General features: G+C 41.3%; 1 protein-coding gene across 3 annotated transcripts in view; it reads left to right on the top strand.

Moving 5' to 3' along the window:
* The window catches only part of LPP (LIM domain containing preferred translocation partner in lipoma), a 213,329-nt gene that overhangs the window by 23,673 nt on the left and 172,894 nt on the right, over window positions 1–16,762 (top strand). The window contains exons 1-2 of one of the 3 annotated variants that reach the window (XM_075268543.1): window positions 324–552; window positions 646–720. The gene's annotated coding sequence lies outside the window, so the exon portion shown is untranslated. Of the gene's footprint in view, window positions 1–323; window positions 553–572; window positions 721–16,762 lie in introns of those variants that run through there. The other 2 variants (XM_075268542.1, XM_075268541.1) reach the window with 2 other exon arrangements.

Consider the following 16,762-nt stretch of genomic DNA (forward strand, 5'->3'; position numbering starts at 1 on the left):
CCCAGGTATGCCAGTGACCTGTTAATCTTTACCTTCCACTGCAGTTTAGAGTTCCACTGTGTCCCTTTCTATAGGCATGAATAACATACTACAGTATAATTTACTATAAAGTAAGTAAAAAAAAGCCATTACTGGTCCAATGCCTATGTATGGCGTGTGCCAAACTTGTAGGAAGAATGAGCTATTAACAAAGCTGCATTCTGATGACCTATAACTTGAATATGACCAGGACCTGCATAGAGCTATGATCCCAGTGTTTCACATGTGCTTGCCCTATCCATGTACAAACCCGCAGTTACAAAGCTGAGATTTCCAGTGTTATGTGAGGAATGTCAGGATAGGGGCAGCAGGCACATTGTAGTCTCGCAGGGTTAATGATACACACTCAGTGGAATTCACTCCAGATATTGCTCTTTTTTTTTTTTACTTTTTTCCCAAAGTACCAAAACGGGGAAAAGCAGCGAAGGATGATATTTGACAAGCTTCTTGGTCATGTTTTCCTTATTTGGAAATGTTTACCCAAAGCACTGATCTATTGAAAGAGGAGGGGAGGTGAGTCAGGGTTTGGAAGCAGGATATGAGTGCCTCAGTAGATGTGACATCCCCCTCCCTATGTTTTGAAGCTTGCCTTGTGGTCTCTTTCAGGTTTAGAACCCCTGGAACTCTGGATCTGGTTTAGCCTCCAGTAGGTGCGGCGTCTGGGGAGACTACAAGAGCGAGGTGAGTGCTAAAATGTTGTGCTGTTCTTTCACAATATACTTATTATAAAGGAAAACCTTATCTTATCAACTATCACAGCTTTATAGAAAGTAGACAGGAGGTTGGCTGCTGCTTTACTCTCTATATGTTGCTGAGCTCTGCATTTACTTGTGCGTACGTCACAGAAAAAGTTTTCATTTTTGCTTTTTTTTTTTTTTTTTTTTTTCATGCATGTCAAATATTGATTTCATTTTCTCACTGTAGTTACTACAAGCCACTTTGTGATAGATGCTGAATAAGAGGTTTAGTTTTATGCTATCTTGGCAGCCATGTTTATTTCCCATGATCATTTAGGGCTACACACAGTTGTCAAATGACATGTGGGCCTACAGGCCAGGTTTGGCAGTGTAATACTATACCTTAGTAACGGTGTTACAGCTGCAGAACACCAATGACGTGTAAAAGTGCATCTGCTACAACCTTAAAGGTAAAGTTTCTTGTGTCTGTTACATTGTAATTGAAAGACAAATCACAAAAAGATTCCGAATTTTTTAAGGCATGAACTAAATGCCAATCTGTGCTGGAGTAAGATGTGGCCAATTTATTAAGCACCTCTTTGTATGTTTGCTATATCTTGCCCTGTTCATGTGCCTGAAAATTAAACTACGCCACCTTGGAGCTAGTTTAGATTTTTATGATTCATTTATGCATGTTTCTGGTCTAAATTATAGCAAATCTGTTGAGCCATGGAAGACCACGCCTCCTTTGCGAAGCCACACCCAGTTTTAGAAAACTGGTTAGAGACGCAGAAAACCTGCTAAATTTGCTGCAATTGCAACCCAGTTTTGTAATAAAAAGCCAGGGCTGAGCAATTTTTGCCTAAAATGAAATTCTCAATTCAAGTTTAATTTTGATTTTCTTGTGAGAATTGATCAGATATATTTGCATCCTGCCATCCCACACTTGATTACAGTGAAGAAACAATTGACCACATTTTGCAGACAGGAGAAGGCTTGCATAGAATATCAGACAAACAGCATTTTCACGATTCTGGTGAAAATCAATTTTTTCACAACATCGAATTATTCAATGTAACCCTATTAAATGCACGCCCCTAAACAAAAGTTTTCGAGAAATTCCTCCAATATTCTCTAGATACATTTCTTCAAGATGAGAATCCCATGGCCCACAGGGACTACTATATAGGTTCAGACTATGTACACATATCAGTCTGTGCGCAGGAAGCCTCAGACTGACCTCAGCCTGTGACGTTCCTGTGTAACATAAGATGCACCTGACTCTTGTGATATTTTTAGTTCTGCCTGGTGCGAACAAGGAAACATCTGACAATAATTGGTACTTGGAATTTCTTACAAGTGTTGTCATCCTATCAATAAAATCATAACTAAAGAAAGTCAACCTGAAAGAGACAAGTTTATATACTGCCATAAATGTCCACTGCTGTAAAATGTCTACCACTATATTTTTATTTTTTTCATAGTAAAATGCAGTCACTCTGGAAATCATTGTTGACCCCAGATTGGCTTTTCTCGATTATCATTTCATCATGTATATTAATTACCGATCGGTAATTGGCTCATGACCAGTGGAAAAAGAACGTACATCATGGATGGCTGCCTGTTAATGTTGTGCATTTTCGTTGTGCTGATGTCACGAGTGCAGTCAGGTTGGCTTTAGGCATCATGGACACGACAGGACAGTGTAATTTGCGATCCACAAAATATTGTTCAGTTTTTGCAGTCTGTGTCATCAGTGTCCACAAAAATTGCATCAGTGTGTCATCCATATTTGTAGACCAGCAAAATAATCCTTGTGGATAGCTAGGTAACTGTTCTGCAAATACAATTGTCACACAGGTTATATCCGTGTGACATCCATTGTTTTGTGTCCCATAGGCTTGTATGAGTTAGGACTCATGGGAAAACACGGTAGTGTGCATGGGCCCATTCAAACAAAAGGGGCTGTGTACTAACCAGAAAAAGCCAAGATGGCACCCTGAAGTAGTACACTTGTGGTCTTGTGCATGTGGCCTTACACTGAGCGGTTTTCCTCAAAAACACATGTACATTTTTTTTTATTAAAACATGTCTGTTTAAAAAAAAAAAAAAAAAACTGCATTTTTACAGGTTGTTTTTTTTTTTTTTTCTAGGAAAAGCACACGATGTAAACTTTTACAGTCTTATTCCTTGCTGTAATGCTGGCACATTGGAACATAATTCCAATCCTGGTAGTTTAAAAAGGATCTTTCACATCCTTGTCCATGTTCGGTATTATATACCAGTAGAAAGCGGACAATGTACTGAATTTTGTGCATTCTTGGCTTTGCCAGTATGCGCCTCAGTGGTGGAGATATTGGTGGTGTTAATTTCAGCACCAGTGTCTCCCTGTTGTCAAAAGGCTTTTCCTTACAGCCTAGTAGTCTTCCATAGCGTGGTACTGTCGATTGGGGGGTGTATTCCTCATAGCCAAGCGATGATACTAGGCTGTAAGCCTACCTTTCTGACAATGGGGGAAATGTCAGTCTCTAACGGTACAGATATCTCCACTACTGGGATCATACTGGTGTTGTTGGCTTTCTAGTGGTATAGAATACCGCATATTGAAGGTGTGAAAGGTCCTCTTTAAAGAGGACCTTTCACCACTTTTGGGCACAGGCAGTGTTATATACTGTCAGAAAGCTGACAGTGCGCTGAATTCAGCGCACTGTCGGCTTTCCCGATCTGTGCCCGGTGTAAAGCGCTATCGGTCCCGGTACCGTAGCGCTTTACAGTCAGAAGGGCGTTTCTGACCATTAGCCAGAGACGTCCTTCTGCCTCGCGGCGCCTATCGCGCTGTGCTGTGGAGCGGGGAGGAACGCCCCCTCCCTCCCTGATGATACTCGTCTATGGACGAGCTGTGTGAGCAGAGGGAGGGGGCGTTCCTCCCGGCTCCACAGCACAGCACAGCGCGATTGGCGCTGCGAGGCAGAAGGACGTCTCTGGCTAATGGTCAGAAACGCCCTTCTGACCATAGAAGAGCTACGGTACCGGACCGTAAGCTCTTCACACTGGGCACAGATCGGGAAAGCCGACAGTGTGCTGAACTCAGCGCACTGTCAGCTTTCCGGCAGTATATAGAACTGCATGTGCCCAGATATGGTGAAAGGTCCTCTTTAACCCATTAGATTCCTGCGGTCAGTGGTGACTGTAAAATCTAAAGTGTTTGACTTAGGGAAACGCTCCCTCTGTCACCCTACAGTGTGATCACTGAGGCCTGACTAGTTTATGGCCTAACAGACTGGTTACCTAAGTGACTGTGGTCATATCACATAGAGAGGTGCACAAAACTACTTGCTTACAACAATGACTTACAACTGACGATCCAAATGTATGCGAGGCCATATGTGGACAGACATGTTGCATTTTCTGTCATCAATGTCATAGTCTTGAGCATTACTTTGAGGATGCTCTAATTCCTTTTCTACTACTTCCTTACAGTATAGCATTCAAGTAAGTTCCAAGAACGTCAGGAAAGCCATGATCCCGTAGGCAACATCTACACCTGAAAAGACACGCACATGCATTTTTTTATTTTATTTTTTTTTAACGGTTAGCCTGCTGAAAAATATTGTGTGCCCAGATATAATCAGAATCGTGGTGGTAAAGGTGTATGCTTTTGTAGTGGCCTCTACATGTGGCCATAGTACCGCAGGCACAGATCTTGAAGAGTGTGGAATTGATGCAGAAAGTAAATTGGGAGATTGTTTAATGAGACTGTGTCATTGCACTGTTCTCTTAACACCAACACCTTGATAGATGACATCATTTGTTCCCTGTACTTGCTGTGACCCAAAGTTCATTACACAGCTGGAAGTAAGCAGCTGTCAACTAGCTAGTGAAATGGGCTGACATTTCATTTTATGAAGCCAGCCTTAGAAGAATGTCCCTCCTGTGTTTCTGGAGGTGGGAGTTGTTCGGGGTCCCCTTGTTGCAGAAACCTGTAGCGACATACATCTTTGCTAAGGGACCACAGCCAAAACTAATTTCCATCTATTGAGAGCTGCAGCAAACTCTCTATGGTTATCAACTTACAAAACCGTGCCCTCTGGGATAGTAAAATCTGCAAATCTTATAGTGATGCACACCTATCCTGCAGATGCCAGAAGGGCGCTGATAACTTTTCTCATCTTTCTGTTAGGGCTTGGTGACTGTAACCTAAATAAAAACCCCGACTAATTGAACACTTTGTCGCTTATGTTTAATGAGCATTTATTTTATTGCGTGATTAGTGACCTATCCTTTAGCCAATGTGAGGCAAGATGGCATGCGAATAATATATTGACATAATCCATGCAACTCAGTTCACATAGATTAATGGAGTTTAGTTTGTTTTTGCTCATTCTACAATTACTTTCCCAGTCCTTCCTGTCCACATCAAATATCACTAGAGGAGACCTTATTACCAGGGTCATGCCATAGGGAGGGCACATCGAAGCTCATGGACTGGGTACTTACAATGCTTTCAACCCTACATCCATCATGGCTGTAGGGGGTGGCGTGTTGGCCATGCATGCATGTGCTTCTCTTATCTATTACCATAACACCCAATAATTTTTAGCAGAAGTGGATACAATTTTTTTTTTTTTTTTTTTTTTTTTTTTTTTTTTTTTTATTGAGCTGCTAGGGTACCATAGTTATCAAAAGACATCCAATAACAGATTAGTCTTTTCAGAATACTTTGGCTGTGCTACGTTTTCTGGCTTATTAAGTCATCCAAGAAGTGTGGGGTTTTGGTTTGTTTTTTTTTTGGAAATTGGTTTGAACATTTGTTTTAGAGATCTATTCTTTATTTGCTCTGTGGGGAAACTGAGGTCCCAGAATTATGTCAACCTTCTGTAGGAGCTTGTACTGTGATAATGCTAAATGTCAGCAAACAGTAAGAAGACAAAATAAGATTTTCCTGTTTTGATGTGAATGTGATCACAGATGTCTAATATTAATGCCAAGGCTTCTGATTCTGTACAAGAAATCCATGCCGCTTCTGCTGTTTGTTTTTTCATTTTGTATCCATTCTGTAATATATCACTAATAATAAGCAGTGTTTCTGAAGATGTGGTGGAGGGCAGTTATGTTCACTGGCAAACTTTCACCATATCCATTGAGCCATTTTCTAGTTTGGTGGAGGTGAAATGTTTCCTGTGAAAATGGGTGAATACTACAGTACACAAAGTGATGCATGCAGCATTCCCTACATGATGCCGCTTGATCTGGCACTTCATTTAAGTCCCATTATGTACCCTCCACCAAAGGTCATAAGCTTAAAAAAAAAACAAAAACAAAAAAAAAACACTGACCCATTCTTTCCTATGGGCCCGTATACACGACTGATTTTTTTCATGGTCCCATGTGTGTGCTGACAGTCCGGGCCACATCAGATAGGATAGGTCCTATTACTAGATGGGTTCTGCAGTGGAGTCTCCTACAGAAACTTCAGTGCTAGTGTGAATCCAGCCTAAGAGGTGGTGTGTATGATGACATAAGGACATCGGTATAAGCTTTACTTGGGGCGAGCCATTTTCCTATCATCACTTGTATTTGTAAGGGCAGTCATCAGAAAGCAGCGTGATACTTGGCGTCCCGCCACATGCACTAACTGCGCTGCTCATTATTTGTCTAAGGCAGTAATTGATTGTAAGATCACAAGCCGCAGACCTTTCATTTCTTGCTCCTGCAGGCTGTTTGTTCTCCCTGTCAGGATATTCAGGACACTAGGATATGAAATCCCCTGTCTCTCACACAACTCTATTACACTATTGTTTGTGAAGTTTTGACTTTCCCTCTGCATTATATGGGGTGACCTCCTGTCTGGGACAGGTCACTTTGTTTCTTGTTTTATTTAGAGTATTTGCCTATTTTTAGCACAATTTCACTTCCTCCTTTATTTGTCAATTTATAATATAGCAAATAACGTCATTGAATCATTTACTGTTTTAGCCGATCCTTGCAACTATGTCATCATTTTTTTTTTTTTTTTTTTTCTCCCTCCTTCAGTTGGTCACACTTGTACACCATGTATGGTATGATGTAACAGCTAGTAATTTCCTATTGTAAAGGTCAGTCGGGCACATACAGTACTTGTTTTATACAGAACTGTATTGTTTTCTGTACTGTTCAGTATGCAGTGAAAATACTTGGTGTTTACATGACAAGAAAATTTAGCCTAAAAAGGACAATTCTTATACTGGTATATACAGACGTAGCAAGCTCGGGCTGGATTCACACCAACGTCCGTCCCTGAATTTGCTTGCAAAATGCAGAGAGAAGTCCTGCAAACACTTTTTTTTTTTTTTTTTTTTTTTTTCTCCTTCCCCCTGCGTTTTTTGGTCGGGAATTGGGTGGAAACCTGGCAGACCCCATTATAGTCATTGGGGTCTGCGGGTAACTGCTTTTTAATTGGAGTAGGGTTCCATTTTTCAGGTTCCCAAGCAGGAAAAGCTGAACGCTGGTGTGAATCTAGAATCGACAAAAGCCAGTGAACAGGCATTTTTTTTGTTGTTGAGGGATTTCTTAATAAAAAAAAAAAAAAAAAAAAAAAAAAAGGTTTAATGTAGGGCTGGTCAATTGTGACCCAATTCAAAATAACGATTAATTGAACATTCTTTGCCTTGATTACAATTAATAGATGATTAATTTAGGGCTCTCCCCTTGTTGCTTGGCATGCCCCCTACTTATATGAATAACCAAAATTCTGTGGCGAGGCATATATCAGCAATTCTGTTTGGGTAGTGTACAGTTAGTGACCTCTCCTTTAGCCAATAGCAGTGTTAGAAATGATTTGAAATCTATGTGAATAAGTTCACTGTGTTATTGCGCTGACATTCAATTCTGATTAATTGATGCCAATCTTCATATCTCCTGCAGTGCAGGGGGATGCATCGGGTTTTTGAGAAGGTAAATGCTGTCTCATAAATCGGGCACAACCCTAGCTGAGAATGTGTGCTGGCACTGAAATGGACACCAGCTTATAGCTGGTGTAGATTTCGGCATCATTTATGTGGGACCGATGGCTCCACTCCCAGCTTATCCTCAGCAGGCCTCTTATTTGCAATTGATGAGGATGGGTGTATAAATGTAAAAAATATTAGTGAGAAAATAAACAAACATGCATGCATTATTTCTGATGGATGGACTAGCTGTGGTTAATGCAATTTTTGGGGAGAAAATACTTAAAGTGGCTCGATCAGCCCCCGTTTTAAAATAAAACCCTAAAAAAGAATATCTACTTACGGATCGTGCACGCTGGGCGGGCATTCAGGGTGCACCGTCTTCTTCATCCACGCCTCTTCTTCCTCCGGCGCTCGCGAGCAGACACTGATATAAAAAAAAATGGCCGCCCACAGTGCACGATCCGTAAGTAGCTAATATTCTTTTTTAGGGTTTTATTTTAAAACTGGGGGGTAATTTAATATAACATTTACCGGTGCCTGAATAGCCTTTTTAAAGGCTATTCACGCATATGTGGGGCTCTAGCAGCATGATTTTGCTGATAGAGCCCCTTTAAACTAGCCTTTGTACTCAAAAAGGGAACTTTTTATCATACAATAGTTTATAATTCTTGAAATGTTTGCATGTTGCCACCATCATTGTCTATCTCTTTACATGTCTATGTACAATCTACACTTAGCAGGGTTTCATTGATAGATCCAGCAGGGGCAATGAGAATTTCTTTATTTTTAGCTTTTTTTTTTTTTTTTTTTTTGATATTGTATAGGATGTGCAATCTTAGATTCTCATCAGATGGCAATAACTGGTATCTAGCACTAACAAAAAAAATTATATAGATATAGAACATTTACTAAACAAACTTTGCCAAACTTTTACTGCAACCTGAGAAGTTTTCCCATCTCTGACGTTTATAGCATGGACGTCTTATAAATGAATGATGAGATCCTCTTCTTCCATTACAGAGGCCACAGGTCGAGGGTCCTCTTCCTCCATTCTAAAGATACCTTCAGGTCCCAGAAGCGGCTAATAATACTTGTTTGAGAAAAACCCTTTTACTTGAGACCCTGGGGTAGATTTATTAAGACTGGAGTTTTGTACGCCATTCTAAGTCCCAGACAGCTGTAGCGCACATCTGACTTTTGAAGAGGATCCAACTTCAGGCACCAGAATACAGATCTACACCAATTTGGAATTGGTGTAGATTCCCATCATAATTTGTGCCAGAAATCTGGCATTAATTATAATGAATATGTCTGGCCGAGGCATCCCATGCCCAGATGCCCCAAAGTTCCCACACTTACATATTGTGGAGAGTGATGCGCAGAATTGGTGTATGTTTGGTGCAAGAAAGGGCCTTCTCCAATATCATCATTATTGAGAAATCTGTCAGAGATTTGATAACTTCCCCCAATACTTCTGAAAGGTGTCTAGAGTCTGTGAAGAGGCCCATTTGCTCCAGTGTGTGATAAACTGTTTTGAGGTGTAAGTATGGATAAAATGCATACATGAGATTTTTGTGCTCCAACTAGTAATTTTTGCATTTTATCACACTACTGATGCCAAAAAATCCAAGATATATTTATCATTAGTAAACATGCAAGATATCTGTGCAGGTAAATGTCCTCTTTGAACCCTTTTGTTCCTTAAGCCATATCTGCAATGTGCGGTGTTAAAGCTTCTGGGCGGGGTGTCCTAATCTGTTCTGATAAAGATGGTGTTTCTAGAAGTTCAGTACAAGGTGTGAGCAATACTCTTCTTTGTACTAGGAAGTTGTGTAAAGTTATGTATGGCTCATGTGTTATTGTACGTAACCTTCACGCATGGTAGTGTTGTGTTACCGTGAAGCTAGGCTCTTGAGCGGCGTGCTCAGTATTACAGTAGAAGCACAGGCGGTTTAGGACTAAATAATTCAGCATGGCTTGAATATACTGAATGCCTCTGCAATGGTGTACATTGTTCATACCGCTCCCCTCTGATTAACAATGGGGAGGGGGCAGCTTTTGTTTTTCACCTTCTCTTTGTGACTGTAAATAATGCAGATGCAGCAAATGAGAGCTGGAATTTCAGGAGAACACTTTGACCTACAAATATTGTCAGCTTCGCTCTAGTTACAGAGCAGTCTTGTCTGCGTAGACCTGGTGTACTGAGGAGGGCAGGTAGTCCATACTCTGTTCTAGCTTGGTTGCTGAATGTTGTGTTTTTTTTTTTTTGTTTTTTTTTGTCTTTTTAACTGTAGGGGAATGTAGATTTGTGTGCCCTACTGGGTACAATGAGTGATGGACATGCCTGCAAAGTGCTGCAATATACACTCACCGGCCACTTTATTAGGTACACCATGCTAGTAACGGGTTGGACCCCCTTTTGCCTTCAGAACTGCCTCAATTCTTCGTGGCATAGATTCAACAAGGTGCTGGAAGCATTCCTCAGAGATTTTGGTCCATATTGACACGATGGCATCACACAGTTGCCGCAGATTTGTCGGCTGCACATCCATGATGCGAATCTCCCGTTCCACCACATCCCAAAGATGCTCTATTGGATTGAGATCTGGTGACTGTGGAGGCCATTGGAGTACAGTGAACTCATTGTCATGTTCAAGAAACCAGTCTGAGATGATTCCAGCTTTATGACATGGCGCATTATCCTGCTGAAAGTAGCCATCAGATGTTGGGTACATTGTGGTCATAAAGGGATGGACATGGTCAACAACAATACTCAGGTAGGCTTTGGCGTTGCAACGATGCTCAATTGGTACCAAGGGGCCCAAAGAGTGCCAAGAAAATATTCCCCACACCATGACACCACCACCGCCAGCCTGAACCGTTGATACAAGGCAGGATGGATCCATGCTTTCATGTTGTTGACGCCAAATTCTGACCCTACCATCCGAATGTCGCAGCAGAAATTGAGACTCATCACACCAGGCAACGTTTTTCCAATCATCAATTGTCCAATTTCGATGAGCTTGTGCAAATTGTAGCCTCAGTTTCCTGTTCTTAGCTGAAAGGAGTGGCACCCGGTGTGGTCTTCTGCTGCTGTAGCCCATCTACCTCAAAGTTCGACGTACTGTGCGTTCAGAGATGCTCTTCTGGCTACCTTGGTTGTAACGGGTGGCTATTTGAGTCACTGTTGCCTTTCTATCAGCTCGAACCAGTCTGGCCATTCTCCTCTGACCTCTGGCATCAACAACGCATTTCCGCCCACAGAACTGCCGCTCACTGGATGTTTTTTCTTTTTCGGACCATTCTCTGTAAACCCTAGAGATGGTTGTGCATGAAAATCCCAGTAGATCAGCAGTTTCTGAAATACTCAGACCAGATCTTCTGGCACCAACAACCATGCCACGTTCAAAGGCACTCAAATCACCTTTCTTCCCCATACTGATGCTCGGTTTGAACTGCAGGAGATTGTCTTGACCATGTCTACATGCCTAAATGCACTGAGTTGCCGCCATGTGATTGGCTGATTAGAAATTAAGTGTTAACGAGCAGTTGGACAGGTGTACCTAATAAAGTGGCCGGTGAGTGTATATAATATATAATATATATTTTTTAATTTTTTTTCTTTTGATATAGCGTTGTGTTATAATATGTCAGCCTTGCGGAAAATGTTCACTTGTTAAAGGGGATTCTGACCAAAACCACTTATCGACTATCCATGTTTGAAAAGTCAGTGGGTCCAACCACTGAGAGGCCCACACCAGGGACTGCCCTGGTGCTCATCTGTTTCTGGTATTCCCATAGAATCTGAATGAATTGCCATTCCAGCAATTCAATCACTGCCTGTTCAGTAGATAGTGCAGAAAGGTTTTTGGCTGGATTACCCCTCTTACACTAGTTCACACTAGTGTTTTTGGACTCTGTCTCCCATTCTGCTTAAAATAGGCTGAGAGAAGAGTCCTACAAGCAGGACTTTTCTCTCCACCAATTTCAAGCTGAAACCCGGTGGACCCCAGTTTAGTCTATGCGGTTCGTGGGTAATCACTTTTTAAGCAGATAGGTTTTCTGTTTTTCAGGTCCCCTGGTGGACCCAAAGAATTGAAACCCGAATGCTAGTGTGAGCCTAGCATGAGTTGCAAATGGAGCTACCCATGTAAATACAATAGAAAATACTGCCCACAAGATGTAGAGAATTGAGAAGATGGGTATGACTATCACGTGACGTAAAAGGAGAAATACACTTGTTAAGAGATAGAGATGAGCGAGTAGTATTTGATCGAGTGGATATTCAATTGAATACTATGGTATTCGAAATATTTGTACTCGGTGGAATACCATGCGGTAAAGGCAGTAAAAATTTGATTCCCCTCCCAGTTTTTTTTTTTTTTTTTTTTTTTTTGTTTACACCAATAGCTATGCAGGGGAGGTGAGACGGGTACTAGGACAACGTAGGCATTAAAAAAAATGTATACAGTAGAGATGAGCGAGTAGTGAAATATTCGAGTAGAGCCTCAATATTCGACTATTCGATCGAATACCTACTTGCTCATCTCTACTAAGAGAGAACCAGATCTAGCAAATTTTATTAGAGGGATTGTACAAGCATACTGCTCCATCTGATGGCTTAAATTGGCTAAAAATGTGTTTTCTAAGAAATGCTTCCCATGGAATAACTAATTATGAGCATCTTTTCTAAGAACTCTACATTGTTCCTCTGTCATTCCTCCTGGAAATACACAATGTTTCAAAGTGTACTTGACACTTAAGGCCCAGTTCACATCTGCGTTCAGTATTCTGTTCGGAGAATCCGTTTGGGGATCCACCGAACAGAAACCTGTATACATTAAAAATTGGTTACGTAAGGCAACCCATAGACTCCATAGACTATAATGGGGTTCATGTGGTTTCCGCACGGAACGTGCGGAGAGAAAAGTGCTGCTTGCAGGACTTCTCCGCATGTTTCGAGCGGAAACCACACAGACCCCATTAGTCTATGGGGACCGTGGGTTTTCCAGGTATCCGCTTTTTAAAGCGCATAGGTTTCTGTTCAGGGATCCCCAAGCAAACTTCCCAAATGCAGATATGAATAGGGCCTAAAGCATTAACTGTACTGCAGCACAAAATTTTAAGGCCGGGGCCCCACGGGTCGTAAACTCCGCGATTTGGCCGCAGCGGAGACGCTGCGGTAAAAATCGCTGTGTTTTACAGTGCAAGCAAAGGGGAGGGGATTCATGCAAATCCCATGCCCACTTTGCGGAAGAAATCGCAGTGTGTCCATTATATCTATGGAAATGCCAGTGGAAAGAACCGCAATGCGTTCATGCAACAGTTCTTTCCGCAGCGCTTTAGAGCTGCGATTACGGTCTGTGGGGCTTTTTTTTTTTTTTTTTTTTTTTTTTTTTTTTTTTCTCCCCCTCTCCCCTATGGCCTTTGTTGTGTCCTCTGATAAGATATGAAGAAATTGCCCACTAGGTGATCCCGTTCCTCCTATTTAATGAGGTGTCCCTGCACTGTCTGACACACACAGCACTACTTGTATAGGGGCACACCCTTTAATTTTCGGTTTGTTCGTATATATCTCGTGGTAACAGAGAATAATAGCACATTGCAGTGTTCTAAGAAAATCTGCCCTAGAATTGCTATTTTATGGGGAATTTGCATAGGTTTTTACCAAACAGATGGGTCGGGAGAGCTAATATTCACTGCAAATTCCCTTACCTCATAGTGCATGTTATACAATTGACCCTTTGTTCTACCATTACCTAATCCTTGGAATGCTCCTGGCATTGGCTTGTCACTAGATGCTGTCAGATCCCCACTACTGAGCATCTCTAAATGTTTAATGCTTATTCTGTAGAGAGGCGCGTTCTGAAAGAGAGCGCAGAATAAAATTACCCAGTGACCTAAATAGGATTTTTGTCCTGATCTCACCTTTTTAAGCATCTGTTTACTAAACAAGAAGCTGTGTTACTATCGATCCCGTTTTGGAGCAGGACTAATGAAATCTTGTTGGGGCATTGATCTGTAAGACAGCCCTGTCAGTTCTGGCTCTGATAATCAATGCAAGGTATGGAAGCTGTTTGGCTCGACAGTAAAATGTATTTCCAGCTCTTCTCTACTGGAAGGAACCTACCTCCTGAAAAGCATAGGAATTGGCTGGCTGTCATCACAGGTTCTTGCTAGCTAAAGTAAATAAGTAAATCGTCAATGTAGCAGTAAGGTGACATATTAATTCCTCATATAGCAGTCACTAGATTGATAGTGCTTATCAGGGGAAATGTGGAAATAACACTGGTACTGTATGTAATACTAGAATACTGCAAAATCTGCACATTCTGGAACCACAATATCTGAATAACAGCAAAAACTGGTATACTCTTAAACAAAATGCAAGCTCAGCACTGGCAGAAAGGAGAAGACCACTTTTGGACAAGGACAGGAAACTCCTGGTGGTAGGGTGGCTTTTTGATAAATGGCTTGTTTGCCAGGGATTGCCAGTCCCTATTCTAGATATTAGGTGGTGATCATAAATGTGTGATTTGACTGTATTTGGGCTACTAGTTATTTTGTCTGGGCTAGATTAATGTGCTGCATAACATTGTCACCTGTTGAGTAAATTAAAAAAAAAAAATCTGATTTGTGGTAGATGCGAAGCTGGAATTGGCATTTTACTCAGATCATGTGGGCATGATTGTATTTGTCTATTTATTTTGGGAGTATTCTTAAGATGTCCATACACTTATTATGACCATAATACACCGGTTATTTAGTATGGCTAGATCGCATGTAGTATTACTACAGGTTGCTAGGTTTAGTACTGTGGCATATACTGGTGAAAGACACATTTTCAGTGTAACTGTGGCCAAAAAAAGTCACAGCAATTTACTTTTGCTACATGATCCACAGTCTTATGGCAGAAATATGCTTCAAATTTATAACTCCTGAACAACAGATCCTACGTCAGAACACCTATTCTGGGACATACAGGCCATGTTATACATGCGTGATTGTATTTATTTAGTGAAGAAACTCGACCTATAAATTACAGTAATAGGTTTGTTATCCCATATATCACAGCCATGTCTTAGTGCATCATTGACTCATGATACTGCATAATAGGTGGTGTATTTTTATCAGTTTGTGAATTAAAAGTATTAATATAATCAATGAATAACTTGCACACTGTTATAATACAAAATTTTTTATATAAAATAAATAAAGAGAATTGACTCATTAAGACAGCCTTTGTCTGTATACCTTGTTATGGCGCATGTTTTCGAGTCGGGTCCCAACTTGGAAACTGCCTTCTATGAACCAGAGCTCTCCATGTATTAAATCTGAATAGGCACCATGTAATATATTTTAATTGGCCGGATGGACGAGGCACTTTATTTTTGACACCAAAAATTGAAATCTACTATGAAGTTTTATTTTAGGGCTCGTTCACATCAGCGTTGTGAACTCCGGTCTCCAGGTTTCCGTTTCCTGCCTAAAACAGAGGCAGGAGACGGAAACCTGCAGGAGTCTCTCTCACCCATTCATTTGAATGGGTGAGAGAGATGTCCGGGCCGTGAGCGGCGGTGAGCGTTTTATGCTCTCCACCGCGAAACCGGGTTTTATAATCTGGACACAGTCGGACATGCAGTACTTTGTGTCCGGATAAAAAAATCCGGTTTCGCGGCGGAGAGCATAAAACGCTCACTGCCGCTAACGGCCGGACAGCTTTCCGACTTCTGGCATGCAGAAGACGGAAATCTCAGAACGGACAGGTGAACGCTAGTGTGAACCTAGCGTTAGCTGGATGTGGAAAAAATTGGGCTTACAGCTATTTCCATTGGACCCTGCGACAGTCTCTGAATGGAACTGCCTGGCACATACGCACCCAGCCTTATTTGTGTATCTACATGAAAGTTACTGTTATTTCAAGGTGGGTTACTGTTTAATGCCTGCATTGTTCCACCACTAGTAGTGCCTAACCTACAGTCATAGCAGTATGTAGGGTATTTGTGGCCATGGCTCTTCTCACACCATGCACTGTTGCTGATCATTCACCAGTGCTCATCCTACCTTTATTTGCTATGTAAGCATGTCTGTAATAAAATTGCACTACAAAACTGCTTTTCTTCGGGGATGGGTTGTAGGATATGTAAATGGTTCTTGATCATGCTGTGCGTAATAAATGCATTGGGCCTCCTGTATAATGATTATAGGAACCTATTAGTAAATGATTATAGTTGCCTATTAGAATGATATTGTCTTCGATCAGATTGGTTGCTTTTTCCAATAGAGTGACTTTTAAAGAAAGTTTGTTACTAGAACCCAGCACACCATCCCGCAGGATAGGGTAAACTAAATCAGTGCTTTCCTCTTGTTAAAATTTGGGTGTGAGTTAAGATACAATGCCCACTTTGCTCCAAAGAGAGGGAAATACTGTTTGCTCCAGGTGACCTAACCTATCTATATGTGCGGTTGTGTGTTGGTTCTGTTGGCAGACTCCCATTTAACTCAATGTTGTCCTGTATATGTAGTGCCCACAAATTCCTTGGTACTGTGTAAAGTTTGTCGTCATTTACATCAGTACACAGTGGGAATTATTCACAAAGTGAGATGTACTGGCTTTATATAATGTATTTATGGAGTATGGGAGGAAGGAAATATACAGTACATGGGAGAATACACAAACTCTATGCAGATGTTACATTTGAACCTTGAACCCAAGTGCTATAAGTCTGCATAGAATAGATTCCACATTATAGGATCAGTTGGTGAACAGAGCGAGTTGGGCGGTTTTCAAACTGCATGCCACCTGTCTAACGTAAGTGCTGCGACGGCTCCAGACAAACTTTCCATATACCAGTGGTCGCCAAAGCAGTGGGATGTAATAAAACTGATATTAGGGCATGCTGTGGTTGCAATGGGTCACACTATTCATTATAGTGGGGACAGATTGGTTCTACCAGAATGTAATTGGTGTGAGTGGAAGAAATAGCTGTGCATTTAGGGTTATTCTTCCATCCAATGTGAAGAAATCTAAGAGGATTCCAGAGCCTCAGATGTACATGTGAACAGAGCTGTAACATCTGTAACCTCTTTGCATCTGAATTTCATAAAGAACATTCC

Source organism: Leptodactylus fuscus, chromosome 3 (genome assembly GCF_031893055.1).
Source record: "Leptodactylus fuscus isolate aLepFus1 chromosome 3, aLepFus1.hap2, whole genome shotgun sequence".
Taxonomy (NCBI): Eukaryota; Metazoa; Chordata; class Amphibia; order Anura; family Leptodactylidae; genus Leptodactylus; species Leptodactylus fuscus.